Source organism: Schistocerca serialis, chromosome 9 (genome assembly GCF_023864345.2).
Source record: "Schistocerca serialis cubense isolate TAMUIC-IGC-003099 chromosome 9, iqSchSeri2.2, whole genome shotgun sequence".
Lineage (NCBI taxonomy): Eukaryota > Metazoa > Arthropoda > Insecta > Orthoptera > Acrididae > Schistocerca > Schistocerca serialis.
This window is the reverse complement of record NC_064646.1, coordinates 421,123,971-421,151,959: the sequence shown is the minus strand read 5'-3', so window position 1 is coordinate 421,151,959 and position 27,989 is coordinate 421,123,971. Positions and strand designations below refer to the sequence as shown.

The window sequence follows — 27,989 nt, the reverse complement described above, 5'->3', positions numbered from 1 at the left end:
GCACTTATGACGGAAATTCCTGTGAGAAAACTTTAGACATGCGTGACTTATTAACTGAAGTCCGTTACATAAAAGGTTGTTTTTTCGAAAACATATAGCGAATAAAACGTACTACTTCTTTGTGACATTTTAAAAGACTTGGATTGGATGAACAGGAGATAATGTTATACCGTATGCTGCTATTAGTGGGATGCACGTCAGCGCTTTAAGAAACTGATGCTAGAAATGCCGCCACATGTTTGGTGATTTAATCTGACGGAGGTTATGTGTGTGTGTGTGTGTGTGTGTGTGTGTGTGTGTGTGTGTGTGTAATCAGTCTTCTCACTGGTTTGATGTGGCGCGCCACAACTTCCTCTTCTGTGTGAAACTCTTCGGCTCAGAGTAGCAGCTGCAACCTACATCGTCAAATTATTTGTTGCATACATTCAAATCGCTTTCTTCCCCTTCAGCTTTTATCCTCTATACCTCCCTCTAGTACCGTGGAAGCTATTCCCTGGTGCCTTCACACGTGTCCTTTCATCTTGCCCCTCCTTTTTGTTAGTGTTACCTGTACGTTCCTTTCTTCGTCGGTTCTCTGGAGAACCTTTTCATTGCTTCTCTTAGCAGCCCACTTAATTTTCAACATTCTCCTGTAGTACCACGTCTCAAACGCTCTGGTTCCCTTCTTTTCCGATTTCCACTAGTCCATTATTCACTACCAAACAACACTGTGCTCCAAATGCACATTCTCAGAACCGAACACACCGACGTCATCAGCGAATAATTTATATCCTTTCATCCTGAATTTTAATCTCACTCCTGAAACTTTCGTTTGTTTCCCTCATTGCTCCTCCGACGTATACACTGAACAGCAGAGCACTTCATTCTTGGACGTTCCCTCTTGGTTTTTGCACATGTTGTGTATTACCTGTCTTTCCCTAAAGCTTACGCCTATTCTTCGCAGAGTTTTGGACAGCTTGCATAATTTTACATTGTCGAACCTATGTTCTGTCGACAAATGCTGTGAAAGTGTCTTGGTTTTCCTTTTGTCATGCATTCATTATCAATTGCTAGGTCAAATTTGCCTCTCTGGTGCCTTTACCTCTCCAAAAGTCAAAGTGATCGTCATCTGACGGATCCTTAATTTTCTTTCCCATTCTTCTGTGTGTTATTGTTGTCAGTAACTTAGACGTATGAGCTGTTGAGCTAACTGTGCGATGGTTCTCGCTCTTATCTTGCCCTTGATGTTTCCGAGATTGTGGTATGTCTTCAGTCTCATAGATTCTACACACCGACTTGGATAATCGTTTAGTTGACTCCGAATGGATGTTAACTACCCGTTCCGCCTTCTTTGATCCTAAGCCTTCCAGAGCTTTGCTAAACTCTTATTCTATTTCTGGGTCTCCTGCGCCTATGATTAGAAATCGTTAAAACTGGAAGTACGTATCGTGTACCACATTGAATTGTGAGAGAACTGTTATTGTTCACAGTATATTCGATAAAGGAACCGGCAGACAAAAGTCTTAGGGCTCTTAGGCACAGGCAATATGCGAGTAGTAACAAAATCTCACACCGTGAAAAAAAGTCATGAAATATAGAACTTAAAGATGACGAGCAGTGGTATCAAAGCAGTTTCACTGACTCTTGACTTAAGAAAATATAAAAAAATATAAAAGGCGTAAATGGAAGAAAGACTCATATATTTGACTCCACGGTGACGACCGGTCGTTGTTGCCAATCATAAAGTTGCAAAATGTTAAAGTATATAAATCAAACCGTGGCGAAGGCAGCTGCGAGACTGAGATTAATCAGAAGAACTCCTAGACTGGAATCTGCTGACTAAGGGAGTCGCTAAAAAAATCCTCGTTCCAACAATTGTTGAGTTATTTATTTGGTTGAGACCCTTACCATTTGGACTACCACAAGTGTACCTACGATCTTCATTTCTATTCCTCGTTTGGCATTGTATCGGGGAGGAAGAAAGTTGTGCTGTATTACACAATCACCTCCGCAGGTTGTACAGTGGCTGATGTAGATGTTAATGCAGACCCAGATACAGAACTATTCTCTCTTATGAGCCTCCGTCCACAATCTGCCTTGTCTTCAATCTCTACGGTGTTTGGTCGTTAATGAGACGCACATTTAATAGGGGTGATAGTCATCAATTATACTTACACGGGGATGAGGATGAGGTCAGCGTACAACAGGATCCGTTCTGTTGTCTACTCACGTTGGCTAAAAATAAGGAAAAATTCTGCCAACCGATGTTACTGAAGATCTGAAGAACTCTTGGAGTTGCGAAAACCAGTAAGCGCATTAGAAATATCTATTCAGCCGTTCAGTCACAAATTAGCACCGAAACGGAAGATGACAGAAGGCTGAAATGCGGAATCGGTTTTCCGAAACTGTTTTACTATAGAATATAAAAATACTGTTCGTCCTTTCAGTCATCCCAAGTAGAGGTTATGCAAAAGAACTTGCTCCGTTTCTAGCGTCAGTTTATCGTAGATGGTTAAAACACCGAAGATTACCAAGCGAATGGGTAAAAGGAGTCGTCGGTTACAGGCATACGATTATTGGGTTTAACAGCTGACGTCATCCTGTTGTAGAACTGTGGAATATACAGGGTGACTATAATTAAATTTAAACTTTCAAAACGCTGTAGAAATAACACCACTGGTCAGAATGACATCAAATTGCAACGGAATATTATCGGAGAAGGGGGAAACGTATGGCAGAAGAAAAAAAAGTTTGAAAATTGATGAGTAGATGGCATTGTATGTGACAGAATTCGTAAATGAAAACGCTTATCGTGCGCACGACTCATGGAAGTCGGTATAAACATGCCGGGATACGGATTTTCCTTCTTTCACTTCTGCGACGTTCGCCATGACTCTCTCAATGTAGGATCGCGGTCTGCTTGTGAAGCTGTATTACAAGGATGACGACTGTGAACGCGTCGCTCTGCAGAAGTTCCGAACACTGAAGGGTTTGAAAACAGGCATTGGTCCGATGACTGTCGTGGGTCTGGAGAAAATGATTCGGAAATTGGAAATGACGGGTTCTTTTGGTGTGCGATCTGGTAGAGGGAGGAAACGAATTGATTCGACGTCAGTGGAAGCAGCAGCCACAGCAGTGCAGGAGGAGTCGAGTGGTGGTGTGCAAACGTGTAGTGCACCGAGAACTGCCTCGACATACCCATGAGCACAGCGCGTAAAATCCTACAAAACATCCTTCTTTGCTATCCATTCAAAGTTACCCATGTGCACGAGCTGTTTCCTGTTGACCTGCCAGCAAGAGAGGCCTTTGCTTTACAATTTCTTGCTCGCAAGGGAGTGGACAGGGATTGGCAGTGGAAGATTTTGTGGACAGACGAAGCCCACTTCCATCAGACAGGATATGTCAATATACAGAATTGTCGTATATGGGCAACGGAAAATCCACACGCAAAACAACCAGTACCACTTCATCCAGAAAAGGTCACTGTGTGGTGCGGGTTTATGGCATTATTTATTATAGGGGCATATTTTTTCGAAGAGACAGGTGCTTCCGGTCCTGTTACCTGTACCGTCACTGGTAAGCGCTACGAGTGTCTTTAGCGCAACCACGTTATTCCCGCTCTCCAACAGCGTAGATGTGTAGATGGGATCATTTTTATGCAAGATAGGGCACCTCCGCACATGCTGAAGCGCCATTTTGTAAATGCTAGAATTATCAGCCGCCATGTTCCTACAGCTTGGCTGTACCGATCACCTGATCTTAATCCGTGTGACTTCTGGCTGTGGAGCTGTCTGAATGATGTTGTGTTCAGTGTTCCGACTGCTAACTTAGTTACATTTAAGGCATGCATTGCGCAACAGATTCAGAACATGATCCCCGAAACACTTTGAACAGCTGTGAAACATGCTGTTTCTCGTTTTCAACTTGTTGCAGAAAACGGTGGACAGCATACTGAACATGTTTTGCGCCAATCATACGGAAATTAATAATCCAACTTTATATGGATTGATGCTTTTATGCAGTTTTTGACCTCAGGACGATTAAAAACTAATGTGATTGATGCTTTTATGCGGTTTTGGCCTCAGGACAATAAAAACCGATGCGAGTGATGATTCTTATGCGGTTTTTGGGCTCAGGATAATTAAAACCTGATCTTTCTCATCCGATTTGATATGACCTTGCTGTGGTGGATGGGCTTACATAACTATCAGTAGTATATCTATACACCTATGCACACTGAGCAGTACATTTTGTTTAACGTCAAACGTACACCTTAGACATTGTTGTATGATTCATTTGTCATCTACACCTACATCTACATATATACTCCGCTAGCCACCAAGCGGTGTGTGGTGGAGGGCACAATTCGCGTCAAAGTCATATTTCCCCCTCCCCCCCCCCCCCCCCCCCCCCACCCTCTGTTTCACTCGCGGATCGCGCGAGGTAAAAACGACTGTCTGAACGTCTCGGTACGAGCTCTTATTTCCCTTATATTTGAATCGTGATCATTGCGCGATTTGAAAGTTGGTGGTAATAATATATTCTCTACATCTTCGGTCAAGATCGCATTCCGGAATTTAGTGAGCAGCCCCTTCTGTCTAGCGCGCCGTCTATCTGCAAGTGTGTCCCAAAATCAAACTTTCTATGAGATTTGTAACGCTCTCGCGATGGCTAAGTGTACCAGTCACGAATCTTGCCGCTCTTCTTCGGACCTTCTCAATCTCTTGAATCAGACCCAACTGGTAAGTGTCCCATACAGACGAACAGTACTCCAAGACCGGACGAACTAACGTATTGAAGCTATTTCCTTTGTTGAAGGATTGCATCTCTTCAGGATTCTACCAATAAACTGCACTCTATAGTTCGCCTTACCCGTTACTTGTGTAACCCGATCATTCCATTTGAGATCATTTCGAATAGTCACACCCAGATACTTGACGGACGCTACCGCTTCTAAAGACTGAGCATTTATTTTGTACTCGTACATTAATGGGGATTTTCGCCTTGCTATACCCAGTGGGTTACACTTAATAATATCGATAGATAACTGCCAGTCGTTACAACACGCATTTCTTTTCTACAAATCCTCATTGATTTGTTCACAGCTTTCGTACGATACTACTTTCCTGTAGACTACAGCATCATCGGCAAGCAGTCTAAGGCCGCTGTCACTACCATCAACCAGATCGTTTATGCAAATCGTAAAAAGCAGAGCACCTGTTACGCTGCCCTGGGGCACACCTAAAGTTACACTTGTTTTCTGTTGAAGTCACCCCGTTCAGGACGACATACTGCTCCCTGTCTGTTAGAAAACTTTCTATCCAACCACATATATCATCGGATAGACCGTTATTTGTTGTCAACCACTATTAAATTATGATGCTTACAGTGCCACCTATTGCTACATTTTGCAATTATTTATTTTTCTTCTTCCATACGTTTTCCCCCTTCTCCGATAATATTCCGTTGCAGTTTGACGTCATTTTGACCAGTGATGTTATCTGTACAGCGGTTTGAAAGTTTAACATTAACTATAATCACCCTGTATTTTATGTGGACGAATTATGATTTTCCTGGAGAAAGAAAATCTCCTCTGTGGGAACCAGAATGGATTCCGATCTCTGGGATGTAAGCTCACTCTATTCAACCATGAGATCTAGAGCGCAGTAGACGACGGTCCCCGAGTAGATGCAGTGTTGTTTGATTTTCGGAACGTATTCCATACAGTTCTGCACTGACGATTAGTGAACGAAATAAGAGCTATTCGAGTATCGAACCTGGTTTGTGATTGGAGCAGGACTTCCTTGCAGGCAGAAACCAATCTGCCGTTCTTAATGGGAAGCAACAAATTGAGATAAGAGAAATTTCGGGAGTGTACACAAGGTAGAGTTACATGGCAGTCACCGTTTACAATGTATATGAATGATCTAGTGAGGATTTCCGGGGAAGATGCTGTTGCCCAATGGCAGAGGACTGTACAGAAAAGCAGGAAGTAAACGTAAAGCGAAGAGATCCATTACTGTTCCATTACGCTATTAGCAATAGATTATAGGAAACAACAACGGGCGAAAATACCTAGGATTAACAGTCTGAAGCAATCCGCATTTGAATGATGCCACATAGCTAGCAGTAGCAAATGCAGATGACAGAGATCCACCGAAAGAAACTTAAGGCTATGTAATTCATCCACGAAGGAAGTGGCTTAAGAAACAAACTTCCGCCACTCTGTTGAGTTCTGACCACCGGTCTGGGACTCTTATCAGGATGATATTTAAGAAAAAGGTGCAGAAGATCCAGCAAAGAGCGGCCCATTTCGTTAGGGACCGAGTGAGGTGGACGACGGTTAAAATCTTTGTCCACTCATCCAGATTTAGGCTTCCTGTGATTTCCCTAAAGCTCTCTAGGCAAATGCCGGGATACTTCCCTTGAAAAGGGTGTTATCGGTTTCCTTACCCATCCGTTCGTAATCCGAGCTTGAGCTTCGTCTCTAATCATTGTGCTGTCGACGTGAAATTACATTCTTCCGCGAAATGGCCACGAAGAGAGCTCACTCGGAGATCTGCCGACAGTCATGGTTCTCACAATCCATGCGAGAACAGAATTGGTTGGGGTAGAGTGGAGAGGAGAGGAATAGGGTGAGTGAGGGATAGGTTTGATAGTGTTGCCAGGAGCAGCCTCCTCAACGTTCCGCTGGGTGGACTGCGGAGTAGAGACGGACGTGTAGAAGAGGAAAAAACTACCTTTGCTTGGCTTTATTCTTGGACGATGCGTTCCAGGATGAGTCTCCAACATCGAAACTAAACACATCAATCGTTTTTAGGACCCTCATACGATATAACCAATGACGGACGGCGCAAGGAGGCCATCAAAAGCAGACTCGCTATGGCAAAAAAGGCATTTATGGCCAAGAGAAGTCTACTAATATCAAATTGTAGGAAGAAATTTCTGAGGATGTACGTCTGGAGTACAGAATTGTATGGTAGTGAAACATGGACTGTGGGAAAACCGGAACAGAAGAGAATCGAAGCATTTGAGATGTGGTGCTATAGACGAATATTGAAAATTAGGTGTACTGATAAGGTAAGGAATGAGGAGGTTCTACGCAGAATCGGAGAGGAAATGAATATGTGGAAAACACTGATAAGGAGAAGGGACAGGATGATAGGACATCTGCTAAGACATGAGGGAATGACTTCCATGGTACTAGAGGGAGCTGTAGAGGGCAAAAACTGTAGAGGAAGATAGAGATTGGAATACGTCAGGGAAATAATTGAGGACGTAGGTTGCAAGTGCTACTCTGAAATGACGAGGTTAGCACAGGAAAGGAATTCGTGGCGGGCCGCATCAAACCAGTCAGTAGACTGATGACCAAAAAAAAAAAAAAAAAGAAACGATATTTCCTACTACGTATAATGTACACCACGTGTCCCGTTGAACGAACGATTTACTATTATTGAGCAAATAACAAATTCATCGCTGAAATGCATTATACGAAGGTTCTTTCATCTTCGGAACCAAATCAATGTCACAAGGGCTTAAGTCCGGGGAGTATGGTGGATATTACAGTACTTCCCAGTCCCATCGACCGAACAGAGCAGCCACAGCTTGTGCTGTATGCACCCGTGCATTGTCGTGCAAAATTATAGCTTTGCGAAAGAAACGGCGGCACTTCCTACGCAACCCACCCATCATTTTGCACGAAAACGCGCGGGAGCATACAGCGCAAGCTGTGGCTTCTCTGTTCGGTCGGTGAGACTGGGAAGTACTGTACCATCCACCATACTCCACGGAATTAAGTCCTTGATTTGATTCTGAAGATGAAGGAACCACTTCGTGGCATTCGCTTCAGAACTGTTCCAGAGATTCGACAGACACTAGACCGCTCCGTTCGCACCATCAACAGAACAGGCTCTACTAACGGAATACTACGCCTTCCACATCGCTGGCAACGGGTTCTACACAACGCTGGTGACTACTTTGAAGGACAGTAACAGGTGCAAACATGTAAATCTTTTGTATCGGTTGTGAATAAATAGTTGCCACTATTTAAGTTCCAACCCTCGTATTTGAGATGAATCGCACATACTGAAACATCCAAAGTTGTCAGTAATGTGTCTAGGTGTGTAAAGCAGTGTTTCCTGGCTAAACTGCATTTTTAGTCCGCGTGGCGGCGATGTTGCCGCCATTTTTCGGGGACCGGTGAGGTTCTTAAGTTGCGATATTACGGATAATCATAAATTGAAAAAGCAGAAACCTTAACAATAAAATTCTTCGGGGTAGCTGTGTATTTATCAGTGATATTGAATACGTAGCTTCCCAAATATCTCAAAGATCTTTCGATGTTATATCAACTGGAGATTCGTATCCGTATTATAATGTCCCTGTAATTATGTTTCCACTTATGACCAATACATACCGTATTTTTCACATCGCAAATGCTGCTTTGCTTCAAGTAATCATAATCGAGTGTGATTAACCGATTGTACATATATGACGTGTGTGTGCAGTTTCAGTGCAACACTGGACTGATAAAGCAAACTGACTCACTTCTTTTTTATATGTAGCCGTCCTACATAGTATATTTCTCAAGGGAATTATCAGAATGTCTGGATTGATCTCTTAACTCGTTTCGTCCGAGTAGCTACTTGTTGTGCATTTCACGTCTATCATATAAAGCAGTGCGTTAATGCTGATAATACTCGCGGCACATCTAAAAGGGCTTGTACTGTTTTCTTTTCTACATAAAAGCGTAATCTGATAGTTTTTATGTACATATAGTTAAATAGATCTCAGTTTTTCCACTAGACCATAAACACCAAGGTGACGTAACAGAATAATGCCGACCAGAGAGAACACTCTGCAAATCTACACAACGCTTATTCTCGAAATTACACAGAAAAAGCTTTGAGTTAATTAGAGATCGTTGAATAATTCACTCACTTTATTCTTTGAAACTGCTGTAACCATTTATTAGTGGTGCCATTTTAACTTAACGTGTTTTCAGTAAATTCTGCTTGCCCGCATCTGACAATTTCCCTAAGACATCCTTAGACGGTTATAAATTTATCGTGTAACTTTTAGAAATATAATTAAACCGCCACTACCTTTGCCAGTGTGGCCAGAAAACTATTTACTATATGGGTATCCAACTTCATAGGAATGATGTTCAGACTGCGGGCTGCAAATATCGGGCTATTAGTAGTGTTAATGTCTTGAACTGCCGTTAGATTCCGGTACTGGTAAGGTGATGTAGGGCTGAAACGCAAGCATCAGTGCACATTATAGTTGCTAAACATGGGTATGGAAAAGCTGAACAAGGTTTTACTCGTGAACTTGTTTTACCAAAACAACAGTAATAGTGCTGCTACTCTTCGCTAGTACCGACACATTACAGGAATACGGAGGTGTCCTTTTTCCGTACTGGGGTTGAAGAACATGATTTGGAAATCCGAATTAACTGGCGGTTTGCAAATTGTTCCTGGGAGAGGCCGACAGGAATTGGACCACAAATTGTTGATGAAGTTTCTGTTGCCATGGCTGCGAACACTGGACGCAATGTGCTATCATCATGTAGTGCAAGAGCTGTTTTACGACAGCTGAACATTGCATGGTCCACCGTTCGAGAAGTGCTGCAAACAATTGTCAAATGATATCCGTACATCGATGCAGATGGTCGTCACAAGGAGCAGCGTTTGTAACTTGGATCATAAGCATGGTAACAATTGTTATCTTCTCATATGGAAATTAAAGTGTGATTCTTTCGATGGTTTATTCGTTATTTCTCTTCCGCATTTCCTTATAAATGTTTCCACAAATCCTCATCGTCCTCCGGTCACCAGCTTTTCATGGTGCCCTCTCAAGTAGTGAAGTTTAATTACAACCACTTTGCATCTTTCCAATAGATATGAGGCATGAGAGCAATTACCCTCAGCACGCCAGAATGCCTAGCCGATTGGTAATCAGCTGAGGGTCCGATTCCAGGCGTCTGCTTTGACACATGAAGTCATATTTGGAATAAACAGCACAGTTTACACCAGCTACTAAGACAACCACGGATAACATCTAATAATAGGCCTCTCACATCCTTCGCACCTTTAACTCATGACCTCACACAGCACGTCATTGGCCGAAGCTGACGAGCGCTTGACCCATCAGTTATAAGATTGAAGATAGGCAGCCAAATTGCGCGACAGCCGCAGCGCACTGTGCTGGCAGTGTCAGACTAGGTAGCGTGCGGCTCTGCAGACGCTCACGGCGACTTACCAGAGGGAGAGGCCGGTGGCCATCTCGTAGAGCACAGCACACAGCAGAGCGAACATTCCGGTTCACAGGTTTAGCACGAAGTACGCGGTCCCTCAATGTCCTACGTTTCCTCAATGGTACTTCCTGGGATGCCAATCGAACCACCCTCCTCCGTTTGTACTGGCCCTTGTCCATTCGAAACTCGACTATGCGTGCTTTGTTTATGAATCTGCACGTACATCCCTCTAATGCTGTCTCTTCCGGAAGGTGTTCGATACAGTTTCGCACTGTCGCCTGATAAACAAAGCAAGAGCCTACGGAATGTCAGACCAGCTGTGCGGCTGGATTGAAGAGTTTTTAGCAAACAGAACACAGCATGTTGTTATCAATGGAGAGACGTCTACAGACGTTAAGGTAACCTCTGGCGTGCCACAGGGGAGTGTTATGGGACCATTGCTTTTCACAATATATATAAATGACCTAGCACATAGTGTCGGAAGTTCCATGCGGCTTTTCGCGGATGATGCTGATACAGGGAAGTTCCTCCTGCATTTCGCTACAATTCTCTAATGCCGCAATTGTAGCGAAATGCAGGAGGATCTGCAGCGGATAGGCACTTGGTGCAGGGAGTGGCAACTGACCCTCAACATAGACAAATGTAATGTATTGCGAATACATAGAAAGAAGGATTCTTTATTGTATGATTATATGATAACGGAACAAACACTGGTAGCAGTTACTTCTGTAAAATATCTGGGAGTATGCGTGCGGAACGATTTGAAGTGGAATGATCACATAAACTTAATTGTTGGTAAGGCGGGTACCAGGTTGAGATTCATTGGGAGAGTCCTTAGAAAATGTAGTCCATCAACAAAGGAAGTGGCTTACAAAACACTCGTTCGACCTATACTTGAGTATTGCTCATCAGTGTGGGATCCGTACCAGATCGGTTTGACGGAGGAGATAGAGAAGATCCAAAGAAGAGCGGCGCGTTTCGTCACAGGGTTATTTGGTAACCGTGATAGCGTTACGGAGATGTTTAGCAAACTCAGGTGGCAGACACTGCAAGAGAGGCGCTCTGCATCGCGGTGTAGCTTGCTCGCCAGGTTTCGAGAGGGTGCTTTTCTGGATGAGGTATCTAACATATTGCTTCCCCCTACTTATACCTCCCGAGGAGATCACGAATGTAAAATTAGAGAGATTCGAGTGCGCACGTAAGCTTTCAGACAGTCGTTCTTCCCGCGAACCATACGCGACTGGAACAGAAAAGGGAGGTAATGACAGTGGCACGTACAGTGCCCTTCGCCACACACCGTTGGGTGGCTTGCGGAGTATAAATGTAGATGTAGATGTAGAACAGTATCCACCATCGTGGCATCCATTTGGCCACTGGCACCTTTTACACTAGCCCAGTCGAGAGTCTGTATGCTTAAGCTGCTGAACTACCACTGTCCTACCGCCATGACTTTCTCCTCAGCAGGTATGCATGCCGTTTGTCTGCCTTCTTGGATGATTCCTTTGATCGCCAGTATGGGGCGCGTCCCTCTTATCTGTTACCTTCTGGAGTCCGCTTTCGGCACTTGCTACAGCAGCTTAATTTCACGCTACCTGCCACCCTCCTGGTCAACCCGTCACCACCTTGGCTTCATGAAATGGCCCGTGTTAATCTTGGCTTTCATTGGCTTCCTAAGGACACTACTCCAGCCTCGCTATATTATCTTCAGTTTCACGACCTCCATATGCAACTTCGCAAAAGTACCTTTGTGTACATAGATGGCTCTCGGACTGACTGTGGTGTCGGGTGTTCCTTCGTCATTGGCGCGCATGTCTTTCGATATTGGCTTCCAGCACGCTGCTCAGTACTTACAGCCGAGCTCTTCCAAAGCGCGCCTGGCCGCGGCCGGAGAGGAAGACGAGCCGTCATACAAACGCTATAGCAGTGACTTCTTAACTGTATTGTTTTGCTTGCATTGAACTTTTATATACCGAAGGACATTGATTATTTGCACGTCACCATTCGCTTGGCACACCTTTGTGAATAGCCAAAGTTAAGTATTGTCAATTTCCTTTACGGTAATAAACTCCATTAATGGGACTTTCGTGAATTGTTGTCTAGCGATCCGAGGCACCCTATATTCGACGAGTGGGTAGACACAATACATTAATTGCAGTCACTGTTAAGCCTTTCAAATGTTAGTCTATTACTAACAATTCGTTGATAAATAAGCGTTGTCTTAGAAACACTGCTCGATCGCAAATAGCTTCTCTTCTGTTAACAACTGTTCTAGCAAGTATCTAGTTAGTTCTAAATAAAGATGTAGCTCTATTTATGGTAACCCCTGTTTTGTGTAGAAATAGGCGTCATCCTGGCACACTACACACCTCGCGAAGAACAGCTACCATTAATCTTCCATCCTGTAGTCAAATCGAAACACGTGTCTGCAGATAGATTAGAGATTAGATTAGGTTTTCGTTCCATAGATCCGTGCTGAGGAGATCCTCGTGAATGTGGAACATGTCACTTTTTTTTAAAGCTGAAATAAGAATACTAATAGTATGAATATATACAATGCATCATTTGTTTCTATTAAAAAATTCGTCAGTGGAGTAGAAGGAGTTGGCCACTAGTAAGTCTTTCAGGCTCCTTTTAAAATGATCTTTATTTGTAACTAAATTTTTTATGTTTGCTGGCATATTATTGAAGATGAGTGTTCCTGATTAGTGGACCCATTTTTGAACTAAAGTAAGTGCTTTTATGCCCTTGTGCAGATCATTTTTGTTCCTGGTATTGTATGTATGAACTGAGCTGTTTGTTGGAAAAAGAGATATTATTTAGGACAAATTTCATTAAGGAGTAAATATACTGAGAGGCAGTAGTTAGTATACCCAGTTCTTTGAAGAGGTTTCTACAGGACGTCCGTGAATTTACTTCACAAATAATACGTATTACACGCTTTTGGACTCTGAAAACTTTCGTTTGACTTGAAGAGTTACCCCAAAATATTATACCATATGACATTATGGAATGAAAGTAAGCAAAGTATGCAAGCTTTTTCACCTTTATGTCGCCTATGTCTGCTAACACTCGAATTGCAAATACAGACTTGTTAAGGCGTTTCTGCAGTTCTGTGGTGTACTCCATGTCGGCAGTGCAATAACTGTTGTGACAGTCATACGCCTATAGGAAACAGTAGCTACAACTACGGTTTTGGCGTTTGAGAAGACACGGCTTGGGAGGATGAGTGACATACCGTAAACCGTTAGTGACGTCTTTGCAAGACTTCTGAAACGAATTCGATGTGCATAGGTTTGCGGTGTGAGACGTTGTGAAACAGTAAAATGGAAAATACAAATTTTTACCTAGAAGTCATTAACTCATTATTGTGACCCTGTTAATAGGTCAGCGTTGTCTTAAAAGCAATTCTCGATCGCAAATAGCATCTCTTCTGTTAACAGTTGTTCTAGGATTTATCTAGTTAGTTCCAAATAAAGGTGTAGCTGTATTTACGACCAGACTACAGTCGAATTATTGTTCTACAAATTAGAGCCCTATTGTGCGCGAGATGGCAGGCACACACTGAGAAGGAGTCATTTCAGATTCATCAGGAAATACACTGTTACGTTTTCAGTAGCTTCCATGTTCCAATAAAGACGGGATGGCTGATTTGAAAGGCTTGTGGTGAATTTCCTACACAATTCTTGTGCTATCTGAGCTTCTGCTGCAATAAATGTGTCATTTATGAGATACTAACTGTAATCTTCCCTATTGTAGGCCATGGTTCCTCGAGCTACGTTTGACGCCACTCAAGTCGCGCTAACGACGACATCGTCGTCGACCGCAACCCGATCGATGCCTACCGCTCACATCTGCGCGAGAGACGAGAGTCACAGGAGACGTGTAGGCCACTTGCTACAGGAAGAGCTAGGCGCAGAATACCAGGTCACAACACAGTGAAACCTAGCGCTAGGCTTACCCATGTGACAGAAAACATAGGGGACTTGTGTAGAGATTTTCATGGGGAGGATAAGGTACTTATTGTAGGAGGAGAAAGAAAAAGTCTGCCTAACAACTTAGAACATAGCGTTAAAGATGATCTGGAGAAAGTAGAAGAAGCAAAGTACACTCGTGAGGGGTTTGATGAAGATTTCCAGCGGCGCGACCAGTCCTGGTTTAACACGGCTGTTAGGTGTGTGAAAAGAACTGAGTGAGTTGCTTTTGACTGAATCAAAGTCTCATATCATGTGCCTTGTCTGTTGCTGCGGTGTAGGAGATGGGGATACGCCAATCATGGCCTGCGATTAAATAGGAGGGGGAAGGAAAAATTAGCTGCACACCTTTCAGAAAATTTAAGAGGGGCCATAAGCACATAAGACAAAATTCCTGTTATTACTGGAATCGAAGGGGCACCTTTTTAGGTTAGAGTCAGGTTACAAACAGAGAGTATTGAAAGAAATTAGAGCAGTATAAGACCATAATATGTGCAATAGTTTCCAGGAAAATAAAATTAATTTGTTTCATCAGAACATTAGAGGATTGATAAACAATATAGATGAGGTTATTGTATGCCTAGAAGATATGGAAAATTCTGAAGGGATAGATATTCTGTGTCTCTCTGAACACCTTGTAACCACTGGTATGGAGAAGGTAAATGTCAGCGATTATAGACTAGCATCATTTACGGTAGAGTTAATGTGGAAAAAGGAGGAAAACGTTGGACACGAAGTCAAAAGTATTGAGACAAATAGTTTTTTTATTGGTCAGAACCTAGAAGTATGTGCTTGTTGGTCATTACTGCAGAATACTTCTCTTATAATTGTAACAATATGCAGATCCCATATAGGAAACTTTCAACTATTTATGAGCAGCATAGATGTATTACTGAGCTCCCTGTCAAACAAGAAGAAACAGTTAGCAGTTTGTGGAGATTTCAGTGCAGATTTCTTAAAAGATACAGACAGGAAAAGTTCAGTAGAATAATTGTTTGGGTGTTTCGGTTCAATTTCAATAGTCAATTTTCAGCTCGTGTGCAGCAAAAGAATAGGACACTGTTTGATAACATGTATGTAGACAGTTATCAGATTAAAGCAATTAGTGTGTACTCAATTGCTAATGGATTATCTGATCAGGATGCACAATTAATAGAAATAAATAGTATGGCACCTTACAACCCAGAGGCAGGTTCATAAAAAGCAGTGAAGCCCATTAAAGAGAGAAGGATACAATGTTTAAGCTAAAAGTGCAGTACAGGATGACGCATATGTAAAAAGATATGCTGACGTCAAATTCAGTTTATTCTACAGCAAATATCTGTCAAGACTTGGAAGTTGCTTACCTAAAAAAAATTATCGAAAAGATCCATTAAAAATACAAGTAAGCCGTGATTACTAAGGGAATTAAAAGCTCTTGCAAGAGGAAGAAGGAAATTTATATAAAGACCAGAGTATGTCAATATCCGACATTACTTGCATACTACAAAGAAGTACTGTAGCATGTTAAGGAAAGTCATAAAAGTGTCCAGAAGTAAGCATGTCCTGACAAAAATAAAAATTGCAGATAATAAGATTAAAACTCCATGGGACACTGTCAGACGGAAGACAGGACAGTCAGTCATTGTACTAGTTTCTATAACAATTTAACTGAAGAATTGTCGGTGATGATTCACAAGTTGCAAGTACTTTTAACAATCACTTACGTAACAGCAAATATACGGTTACGTGGTTCAATTGAAGAAGCAGGTGAATATATTAAAAATGTTATTCCACAGAATTTTAAGCATCTAGAAGCAACTTCCTTCACTGAAATTAATAAAATTCTAAAAAAACAAAAGCTCTTGTGGGGTTGATGGTATTACAGAATTCTGAAAAGATGTTCGTGCTTAATATGTAATGTCCTTAGTGATATACGTAATGCATTAGTGGCACAGGAATTTTTTCAGACAGATTAAAATATGCTGTTATTAAACTACTTTATAAGATACGTGTCAAGGAAATTTCCTTACTGACGTCTTTTTCAAAAATATTCGAGAAAGTAAAGTACTCAAGAGTAGTCGCATACTTAAGTGGAAGCAATTTACTTAACATATCACACTTTGGATTCCAGAAAGGTCGCTGGACTGAAAACACTGTTTATACATTCACTCATGAAATAGTAATAAGCCTTAAATACTAATACAGGGTGTCCATAAAGTCCCTTTACAACTTCAAAATTTTATTACAATGGCATTTGTTCAAATATTTTAACAAAATTTCTTTTATTGTAATCAGTGTTTATGAAAGGTTTTTGACTGTGTTTAATAGACCTCTATATGAGTGGTTGGGAAGGGAGTGAGACAGGGTTGTAGCCTCTCCTCAATGTTATTCAATCTGTATATTGAGCAAGCAGTAAAGGAAACAAAAGAAAAATTCGGAGTAGGTATTAAAATCCGTGGAGAAGAAATAAAAACTTTGCGGTTCACCTATGACATTGTAATTATGTCTGAGACAGCAAAGGACTTGGAAGAGCAGTTGAACGGAATGGACAGTGTCTTGAAGGGAGAATATAAGATGAACATCAACTAAAGCAAAACGAGGATAATGGAATGTAGTCGAATTAAGTCGGGTGATGCTGAGGGAATTAGATTAGGAAATGAGACACTTTAAAAGAGTTTTGCTATCTCCAAAACCCGACCCTGAGGGCAAGTAGAGGCTGAGCCCCACAAAAAATGATGAGCATTGAAGTCTCCCAATAGAAGGAAAGGCCAAGGAAGTTGTTCCACAAGATCTATGAGGGCCTCACAGTCGATTGCATCTTGTGGAGGGAGGTACAGGGAGCAAACAATGGTCCTCTGACACCCATGAATTTCGACAGCAACTGCTTGCTGGTCGGTAGCTGGGGGGTTGGGGGGGGGGGGGGGGGGCAGGGGAGTGATGCACTTACAGAAAAGCAAAGCCACCCCCCACCCCCTCCCCCTTGGCCCTGTCCCTAGTCAGGTCATCCTTTCTGGTGAAGAGTATAGCCACGTAGCACAGGGGTGTCAGCGGTTTCAGAATGTGTTTGTTGTAAACACATGCACAGAGGGCATTTCTCCCCTAGGAGTTTCAGTTCCTCTTAATGTATCCTGAACCCATTATTGCTCCACTGTAATATGGAAGCCATCTATCATGGGCGTTGTACTTTCAACCTGTCCGTACGTCAGGGAGGAGGGCAAGTAATGGTTGGGGACTCAGTCTTGGGGCGATATGATTGCCCCAGTCTCTCATCAAGTTCCATTTCCACCAAAGAGTCAAGAGAGATATCAGATAGTAGGACATCCACAGCATTGGACTGTTTACTTCCATACTCCATCGATGGTGGACACTTGACCTTTGATTTTTTGCCCCGGGTAGGCTTCAGGGCCAAAACCATAGTAGTGGTTGTGGCACCACTGGACGGTGGACTGGAGTGAACCTTCGGAGATGCAGAGAGCTCCACAACGTTAAGGACAAGAGACTTGTCTCATGTTTTTGGAGGGAGCTTTGAAGGAATGGCAATGGCACAAGTGCACCAGCAAACTGAGGTGCTAATGCTGACACTAGCAACCTCCGTTTTGGCAGCAACATAGGTCTTCTGAATTCGTTGTTTAAGAGGGGACACAAAGGAAGCAGCAGATGATGGGGGCTGAATGGCCTTATAGATCATTTTGTCCTCTCCATACGAAATATTTCTAGTTGTTTTGATTCCCTGGATCTTACTTTCTTCAAGGAAGGCACTACAGTCTCTACTCCAGACAGGGTGGGCAGCCTTTCCACATGTGCCACAAGGAACAAACCCCTTATAACCTGAGGAGGTGTGCCCAAAGTTCTGACAGGTAAAACAGTGCATCAGGTTAGGGAAGTGATGCTGCAGACTGAGGTGGAGGAAACCAGCCTTAACGTGCTGAGGAAATGAGTTCAACTTCACGAGATAACCATCAACCCGTTTTATTATGTTCTGCGCTTTGATGCCTGCCTGGGACCACTCAGTTTCAGTTCTTCTCTGGGAATATCAACCAGATCACTGCAAGGCACAACACCTTTGCTATAGCTTAAACTGTGGTGCAGTTCACTTTCTGTTGGATGCTGCCCAAGACACTGAGCTTTCTGGACGTTATTGACTTGTTGGGAATCGGACGTTTCTACCAAAAGGGTCCCATTTCGCAAGTATTCTACAGATTTTAAGATTCCAGCGATTCTCGCAATCCCTCTTTTTATGTAAAAAGGTGAAACTCTCTCAAAACTGCCCTATTTCCGTTTAATGATAAAAAACACATTCTGGCCACCAGCATGCGTCCTGTTACTAAATACTGACAGAGTCTGTGTAAATCCCAAGTCTGGAGGACTGGCTACACGACCCCACTTTTTTTGTTTGGTTGTTGGTACCTACCAGCGACCCGCCCTTCCCGATGAGAGAAGGAAGAGAAGACTGCGAAGGATCCGTCTCGGCCCAACGAAAAGTTAGGGAACTAGAAGTCCAACTAAACAGAGCCCCACATGGCTAGGTAAGCCTTATACAACAGGTGTGGTAGATTTCCCAGGGGTTGATCGCTAAGGCCTCTTCCACCTCAACAACCACGCATCTCATCAGCTCTCAGCACACCTTGAGATTGAGGTTTTGTTAGAGAGGTGTGTACCATCCTCGCGATCCGGGCTGTTAAGCCAAGATCCCCATTCCCTGATACACACAACGTCCCACGGCCGCACTGCACGGTGGTCGCTGAAGCGTGCCCAGAGTTTATAGTGACAGAAGACTGGGGCGCTTACCAGCCCCCAGCTCAGGAACCCTGGGGTCGCCAAGCCCCTACTCAGCAAACGAATGCTGAGCCCCTGAGGGCACTGATTTCGGTGTGTGTCTCCACCCAACCGCTGTAACTCTAATGCAAACCGCTACGTGGCTACTGGCGATATACAAACCACAACCATGGTCGTGAGATAAACATGTCCGCGAAGTGATAGTGACAGGCGTTCCTGCCACGGATACACAAATGTCGTGTAAAAACACTCACACGCTCGCCCCATCGCTCGGCGCTCCAGCACATGGCATGCCCCACTCAAGCACCAGGGAACTTTATGAGCACCAATAACGAACTTCCCGGCCACGCTCCTCTCTGTAGCCTGTTGTGGCACAGCTGGTGTCATGGATATTACGGCATGACAGTTATTAAAATATGTGAAAAAGACATAAATAAACGTAAATTAGCTACAAGCTATGGCGTGCGCACTCTTTATTTAACATGTAAACGTCACTACAGATATCTGGATTTAGGTTGACATGTTCGATATGCCTGCTATCATTGGTGACGAAGTGGCAGGGATGAATAGAGAAATGTTGCATGACCCGCTGAAGTGTCAGAACATCGATGTCGTCGATGACCTCCTTCCTGAATGGCTCAGATAGCACAAGAATTGTGTAGGAAATCCACCACAAGCCTTTCAAATCAGTCATCCTGCCTTTATTGAAACATGGAAGCTACTGAAAACGTAACAGTGTATTTCCAGATGAATCTGAAATGACTCCTTCTCAGTGTGTGTCTGCCATCTCGCGCACAATAGGGCTCTAATGTGTAGAACAATAATTCGACTGTGGGCTGGTTCGTAAATACAGCTACACCTATATTTGGAACTAACTAGTTAATGGTGGTTTTGTAGTTGTTGCTCTACACCTTGTCTTTAATATTGCCCCACAAAAGTCACATGTGTTCAGATCCGGAGAATATGGCGGCCAACTGAGGCCCCAGCCAGTGGTCCCCAAAGGGCTCCTTCAGGGCATCAAAGACTCTCCTGTTTCAATGCAGTGGAGCTCCGTCTTGCATGAACTACATCTTGTCGAAATCAGTATCACTTTGGATAATGGGAATGAAATCATCTTCAAAAACCTACAAGTACCGCTTGGTAGTCACCGTGCCACCGAAGAATATTGCTCCAATTATTCCGTGACTGGACATTACACACCACAAAGTCACCCATTGAGGGCGAAGAGAAATGCATCATTTTTCTTATTAACAAACCCATCCAAATGAAAGTGGGATTCGACGCTAAACTAAACCAAGTATCGCTACGGTCGCAGGTTCGAATCCTGCCTCGGGCATGGATGTGTGTGATTTCCTTATGTTAGTTAGGTTTAAGTAGATCTAAGTTCTATGGGACTGATGACCTCAGCAGTTAAGTCCCATAGTGCTCAGAGCCATTTGAACCATGAACCAAGTATGTGCTTACTAAATTAAAACTGTGTGCCAGATCGAGAGTCGAACTCGGGACCTTTGCATATCGCAGGCGAGAGCTCTACCATCTGAGCTACCGAAGCACGACTCACTACCCGTCATCACACCTGTAATTCCGCCAGTACTTCGTCACCTACTTTCCAAACTTCACAGAAGCTCTCCTGCAGAACTTGCGGGACTAGCACTCCTGGAAGAAAGGATATTGCGGAGACGTGACTTAGCCACAGCCTGGGGGATGTTTCCTGAATGAAATTTTCACTCTGCAGCCGAGTGTGCGCAGATATAAAACTTCCTGCCAGATTTAAACTGGATGCCGGACCGAGACTCGAACTCGGGGCCCTTACAAGGCAATGTCGCTTTTCTTTTTGGATGCGCATACTAATTCCCATCATGTCCCGCATTCAGTCGTGCCATTTGAACGTCCTAACGCAGACCATTCAGCAGTTATGACGATTTTGTTTCATGCCGTTTGATAAGCGTCACCCTGTATATCTGTTGCTGAGAATATCGGCGTAATTTTATGGCGAGATTGCAGTGGTGAGGGACAAGGGCACTCACTGAAATTAAGCGCCCCAGTGGTGAGAGGCAAGGCGACTCACCAGTCTCAAGAATCCGGATGGGAACGGAAAACTATTACACCCACGTTCTTGTTCCTGTTAATGCATATCGACAAAACATATATCTCACTAGAAGTAATCTGAAAGTGCTCTATCGAATGGGCACCTAAAAATCCGCTTTAAAATGATTTAGTCTGTAACGAGAAACAAACTGACGCATTTCGTCGGCATTGAGCGTCGCATGAAAGTGTTGTCTGGGTTGATTCAGTGCAGTGACACAGTGTAGCAACGAAATCGCAAGTATCCGCTGAAACGACAGAGATAATGCGCCTGATTCAGGAGTGACACCCCGTATATATCATAAAATGTATTTATGTTTCCTCCTAAATCACTGGATCGATCTCAATCAATCGTCGTACAAATATTACTTACTGTCCGGAAAGAAGCTCCGTGGAGAGAAGAACACCTATTTCTCATTGGGATGGGGGCGAAAAAACAGTTATTGCTTACTGCGAACTACACAGAGAACCACTTGTCCAGTTGCAGTTCCTGCACGACCGTCGTGCTGTGTGGGTAGTACTGGACCGCGTTGCTGATGATATGCGAAAGGCAGGGCACCACTGTGCAGGAGCAAGCGAGGAGGTGGAGGTAGGTAGTGAAATGGTGGAATGGCAAATGGACAGAGAGAGTGGGGAGGATGAGAAAGGGAGGGAATGACGAGCTGGATGAGGGAGGAGATGGATGAAGACAAAGGAATGAATAGAGAGAGGGGGTGAGGTGGATAAAGAGAGAGGGAGGAGGAGATGGGGAGAGGGAGGGGGAGGAGGAGGAGGGAGATGGATGAAGACAAAGGAATGAATTGAGAGAGGGGATGAGGTGAATAAAGAGAGAGGGAGGAGGAGATGGGCAGAGGGAAGGGGAGGAGGAGGAGGGAGATGTATGAAGAGAAAGGAATGAATAGAGAGAGGGGATGAGGTGGATAAAGAGAGAGGGAGGAGGAGATGGGGAGAGGGAGGGGGAGGAGGAGGAGGAGGGAGATGGATGAAGACAAAGGAATGAATAGAGAGAGGGGATGAGGTGGATAAAGAGAGAGGGAGGAGTAGGTGGACAGAAAGAGGGAGAGAAGGAGGAGGTGGAGAGACAAGAGGGAGGAGGAGATGAAGTAACAGGTGATTGGAGTAATAAATACCCAGGAAATGCTGAGTTTATCAGCTCAACCATGCTACTATTATAAATGTGAAAGTAACTCCATCTGCTATATTTTCATTACTAAACATTGAACCGATTTTGATGAAATTTGGTATTGAGATATCTTGAACCCTGAGGAAGAACGTAGCTTACTTTGGAAAGTAAAACAAAGATGCTAATGGCATAATTATATTAGATCGTTAATTCTGCAATATTTTTCACAGTACAGAAGAATAGGAGAGCAAAGTTTATCTCGACCCGTAAGAGGATGAAGTATTGAATGCAACATCTTTTCTTTTTACATCAGGGAACGTAAGCCATGTTAAAAATCTATTACATTTGTTCTAAGGATAACAGACACATCGTGAGTGTCATCTGTCTTTGTCATCAACATTGTCACCATTCGATTGGGAGTTGGCGGATTTATCCAAGGCAACGTCGAAGCAATGTGCCAAGTTCGACCGACTGAATCACGGAAGAACTGTTGTGAAATCCGGTAAGGTCCATAGAACGGTTGTTAATCTTTCCAACCAAGAACTGGATGACGGCTCTATATCAGCGCTGAGTAAAGGCCTCAACTTTTCTCCAGCTCCACGACGTCTGCCAATATTGGATATAATCAGTGGAATAGAGCAGTGCACTAGGAATCTTCCAAACGATGCAGCTGAGGACGTCAGGCTAACTACCAGCCATATCCTGGCGAAAGCTAAGCCACCAAAATTTAACATTAGCCAGGAGGAACGACGTTTCTTACGGTTATTACGTGAGAATGAAGACTTGGTTGTCTTGACAGCTGACAAAGGGAATGCCATCGTGGTTCTGAACTCTGCAGACTACCACCTGAAGACGCTACATTTATTAGCTTAGTCGTGGTCCCACACAAGCCATTGTCAGGCGGACAGAGAAGTTATTAAAGGATTCTGGTTTACCAGATGAAGTGGTGAAGAAATTAAATCCTCGTGCCCCCAGACTTCCCAGGCATTATGGATTACCAAAGATACACAAGGAAAGTGTTGCTCTGAGGCCCATTGTTAGTGCAATCAGTTCGCCCACCTACAGACTTGCTAAACATCTGGCATGATTATTAGCACCAAAATTGGGACATTGTGAGCACCATGTTGTCTACTCGCAGAAATTTGTTGAGACACTCAAGAGAATGAAGATAGGCCCAAACGACCTAATGGTTAGCCTGGACGTTGTGTCACATTTTATGACGGTGCCAATACAAGGTACGCTGGATCTTTTTTCCACCTGGAATCATTAAGTTGTTTCGTCACGTCCTAACGACAACGTACTTTTTGTATTGCGATGAATATTATGAGATGATGGATGGCATAGCCATGGGATCACCACTGTCTCCAGCAGTCGCAAATTTCTTCTTGGAGCACTTTCAGGAGCAGGCTCTGCACCTGCGACATTACGGCCGTCTGTCTTTCTACGATACATTGATGACACCTTCCTGATATGGCCTCATGGTGAAGATACACAACAGCAGTTCACAAGTTCACAGGAATGGCGTCCATCCCAACATTAAATTTACTGTCGAGATGGAGAAGCACGGTAAGCTACCATTCTTGGATGTTTTGGTTGAGCGGAATGCAGGAGGCCAGCTTGGCCATTCAGTGAACTGGAAACCAACACACACCGATCGGTACTTGAGCGCCAATACTTTCCACCACCCTGTACACAAGAAAGTGGCCCTGAACACGTTGGTTCATAGAGCCAGGATTATCTCTGACGACGACCATCTACAGTCTGAATTGCAGAACTTAAAACGTGTATTCAGGGAAAATGGATACAGCATAAGAGACATCGCAAACGCTTTCAAGAGTTGCCGACGAAAGACACCTGGTGAATCAGTAGAAGAGGCCAAACGGACTGCATTCCTGCCATACTGTGGAGCAACTAGCAGCAAGTTAGGACGTCTGCTACAGAAACGTGGGCTAAGACCAGTGTTCCGGCCCGCCCCAAGATACGAGATATGTTGCGCCCTGTTAACGACGACATCGCTCTTCGAGTAACAACAATTTCAACAGAGACCAGAGGTACACACTCAGCAGAGCATGGGGGCGGGCGTTACACATCGAAAGAAAGCAAAGGCAGATGCGCGACGCGGGAGCGGCAGTTTCAAACGTGGCGCCTGCACGTGGCGCCACCTGACGTCACCGGTGCTGCCACGGGCAATAGCTCCGCTAGCTGCCTGGGTCGACTAATGCGCGCGCGCCACATTGGGTCTATCTGATTGGCTGCTGATGATGTCATCATACCTATATGAGCGAGAAACCGTAGCAGCTCCGGAAGTAGTGTAAGGAACGCCGCAACATTAGCAAGAAGACCCTATATCAGCAGCGCAACCCTGAGGACGCTCCCATCAAGAAGACAACACTAAGCACCCGAAGAAAGAAGTAGGAAAGGCGTGATCCGCTCACCCTACAACTCACCGGAGCATGAAGCTCCGTGAATTAGCGTAGTGCTAGCTGAGGCGGTCAGTGAACTCCTGACGACGATGGCGGAGATAGTCATCGAAAGCTCGAGGATTTTATTCGAATTAACGCGAATTGAAAACCGAGAACGTGTTTTATTCAAGAGCTATACTTACCCGACAGGCAGACATGAGGGCAGCTGACGTTACTGCACGTACGAATGTTATATAATTTGCGCTGCACCAAATTACAATGTATTTAATTTCTTTCTTCATCAGTTTAAGTCCACATTTCATTTTAATGCCCAACTTGATTCCTTGACATAGGCAGCCATTTTGCAGTACATAGTTCACTTTTTCTAAATTTCGTGTTTAATTTAGTTCTGCTAATAAAGTCACAAACGAAACTGTTGTTTAGCATTTTATTGTTATTGTGTTTTTTTCGTGATTCTTCTTATATGAATACATTTTACTGATTTTTATAATTAATCGTTGCTAAGTTAAGTATGTAAAGCTGTTTTTAATTTTTGAAAAGTACTGTTAAACTAAATAGTTGTGCAACATTGAGTTGTTTCTTTATTTCTGTAACAACCTTTTCCTTTTTTTAAATTTCTAAACGGGTTTCAGTTTTCTCTGTTTCTAGAACAAACTTACTACTTTCTTTCAATGAGGTAGTTTAACAACAAATATATGCGTTCAACTGCACAACGACACAAAGTCAGGATGGCACGCATATGCTCTTCTACAAATCCGCAAAGTTTGCACTGACAGGATGCAAACGGCATAATTATATTATATCGTTAATTCTGTAATATTGATCACAGTACAGAATAATTGGAGAGCAAAATTTATCTCGACTTTCAAACGAGTATGGAAATAAAAAAGGTGTGAAAGGGCGGTTTTTGGCGCTGGATAATGAATTTATACAACAGATAAATTATAAAATTATGTCAGAAGCAGAGGGAGATACTGTACAATATCAGACTGTCGATAATATAATGTAGACTGAACAAATCACCTCATACCCTGTAGAGTCCCTGTAGAGCTTCAATCAGTTGCTTGATCAGGCTATCGAGTAATACTTATGGGTGAAAAACGAGGGAAATTCAGCGAACTTATAGTTACATGACATGGAGTTGCTTGTCCGTAGCTAGTAAGGAATAATTAAGTGTAACATAGTTATGAAAATAACTAAATATTTGTTCAGATGATGCAAATTCACTTTTTATCGATATGAAATCACTGTTGCCAATCAGTTGAATAGTGAATCAGTTTTCAAATGGTAATTTACATACATAACGGCTTAAAGATTTTTTACATACCCTTTAAATAAATGTGTTACATTTTTCGATCTTTGAACCATTGTATTTTCTGTCGTTCTTCCTGGGACGAACACAACAGCGCCGTACTCCAGTAGTATTCTCTGTTGGAGTGTTTTATTTGGATGTATCTTTAGGTTCTTTTCCCAAAATATCACTTCATCATCGACTATCGCACCTCCTTCGTCATGGTCATCATCTCTGCATTCATCTTCGTCTATTTCATTGCGACCACATTCGTCCCGCCCTTCATCGTCACTTCTGTCTTCTCAGAAAAATATATGAAGATCTATTCTTTACAAACCTTTTTCACAACCATTTTCAGCAATTCTGATGTATAAGATAAAAAGGCTCTATTATTCCCATATTGGACCTGTATAATTTTTCCTAGGCCTACTAATACTACTACTACTTTTTTTTTTGCTTCGAATAGGCCATCTGGAGACCAGGTTTCAATTTCAGTTTTCTACTTTCTATTTTTTATTTTCTTCCACTATGCTTTCATCTGTTCGCTATGTTTCTTCTTTCTGTCTTGATAACATTTTGAACCAGTCTTGTTAGCTACCCTGCCTTGGAATCCTTCCATTTTCAGTACTTTTTCCCGAAAAGCTTCTCTGTTGTTTATATCTTCTATTTTTGGATCGTTTCTTTCTCAATCCTTTTTTACTTCGTTGACGTAGCTTGTCGTGAACTTTTTATCCACAAATATTTGAAAATCTTATTACTTGATGCACTGTCTCGCATTAGAAACTGGGGATAGGCCGTCACTTTGAGTACATCTGTTTTTATTTTGAAAGGCTGTGAGATTTCTCCAATAAATTTGACTTTACAGACTTATCTGTAAGTGAGTGTTTCACGGATTAGGTCTGCCAGTTTAAACTTTACACCAAATCCTCCAATTATTTAATCTATTCTTTCTCTGTCAACAGAATCAAAAGCGCTTTTGGAATCCACAGCCCTACTGTTAGTGTTATTATTATTATCAGTACAGTTTCGCATCGCTATAAGCACTTTACAAAAACGGAAATGTGGAAAGAAAAACTTACTGTAACACTATCCTGGGATAGGTGGTGGTCCAACAATGCTGCTAGTGAAAAACACAACCACTCCAAAATAAGTTTTCATCTGCTACAGGGGCTTAACTACGCACAGTCTTGAGGGTCACAGCGCTAGTACCCACTGTCAGTAGCCCCTGTCCTCTATGCCTGCTGCATGCCCACCCCATTGCCAACTCGACTCATCAAAACTTCCCCACGCATTGTTCCTTACTATGGTTGCACGTTTAGACCGAAAAATTTGTAGACATTCTCAACTCTTCTGAAACACAGGGCTACTTTCTGCTTAACCTCTTAACCTCTATATCTTATTTAAGGACTAGATTCAAATTGTGTGTCGATTCTTTTTTTATACACCTCTGTTTACCCCCCTCCTGATGAATGCTCCGTCACAGACTTGCCAAAAAAAACTTTTGCACGTCTTGTCCATTTCGTTCTACATATTCAGTTAACTGCTATTTGACCTGGGCGAAGAAGGTGAGTGAGTCTCATTTCTTATCCGCTGAGTGATTTCAGAAACAGTGGTGCTAGTTGAGTCTGTCGATTGATCGTATTTCACAAGGCATGGCCTACACCCTTCTGTAGGTGTAGGAAGGAGAGTTCGGCAAAGCTTATGGGTGACAGTGTAGTGTGGGGGGAGGGGGTTGGGATCACTCATGGGAGAACTCCTGTAGAAGTTGTTCTTATAACTGCATCTTCTTTGGACTGAGTCAGGTGATATGTATCCCTGCTTAAGGGAAGTCTCCCAAATAAAATATCCACCTTCAGAAATGTCGAATACCTCAATAATGAAGGAATTAGCATATTTAATCAAATATAAGAGGTATAAGAAATAAAGTTAGTGAACTGTGTAATAGATGTTGACTGACATTATTGGTATATCAGTGCACCAATTAAATAATGTGACGATGCAAAAAATTCATTTTCCACGATACAGATTAGCCGGCTATTTTTCAAGGAGCTCTTCAAGGAGTAGAGGGGTGGGCAAGTACGTATGAGACTATTGGCGTAGC

At 43.0% G+C, this 27,989-nt stretch overlaps 1 protein-coding gene across 1 annotated transcript in view; it reads right to left on the bottom strand.

Annotated features, from left to right (window-relative positions):
- Positions 1-27,989, bottom strand: part of LOC126419668 (protein AF-9-like) — a 176,857-nt gene that overhangs the window by 140,366 nt on the left and 8,502 nt on the right. The window lies entirely within an intron of this gene.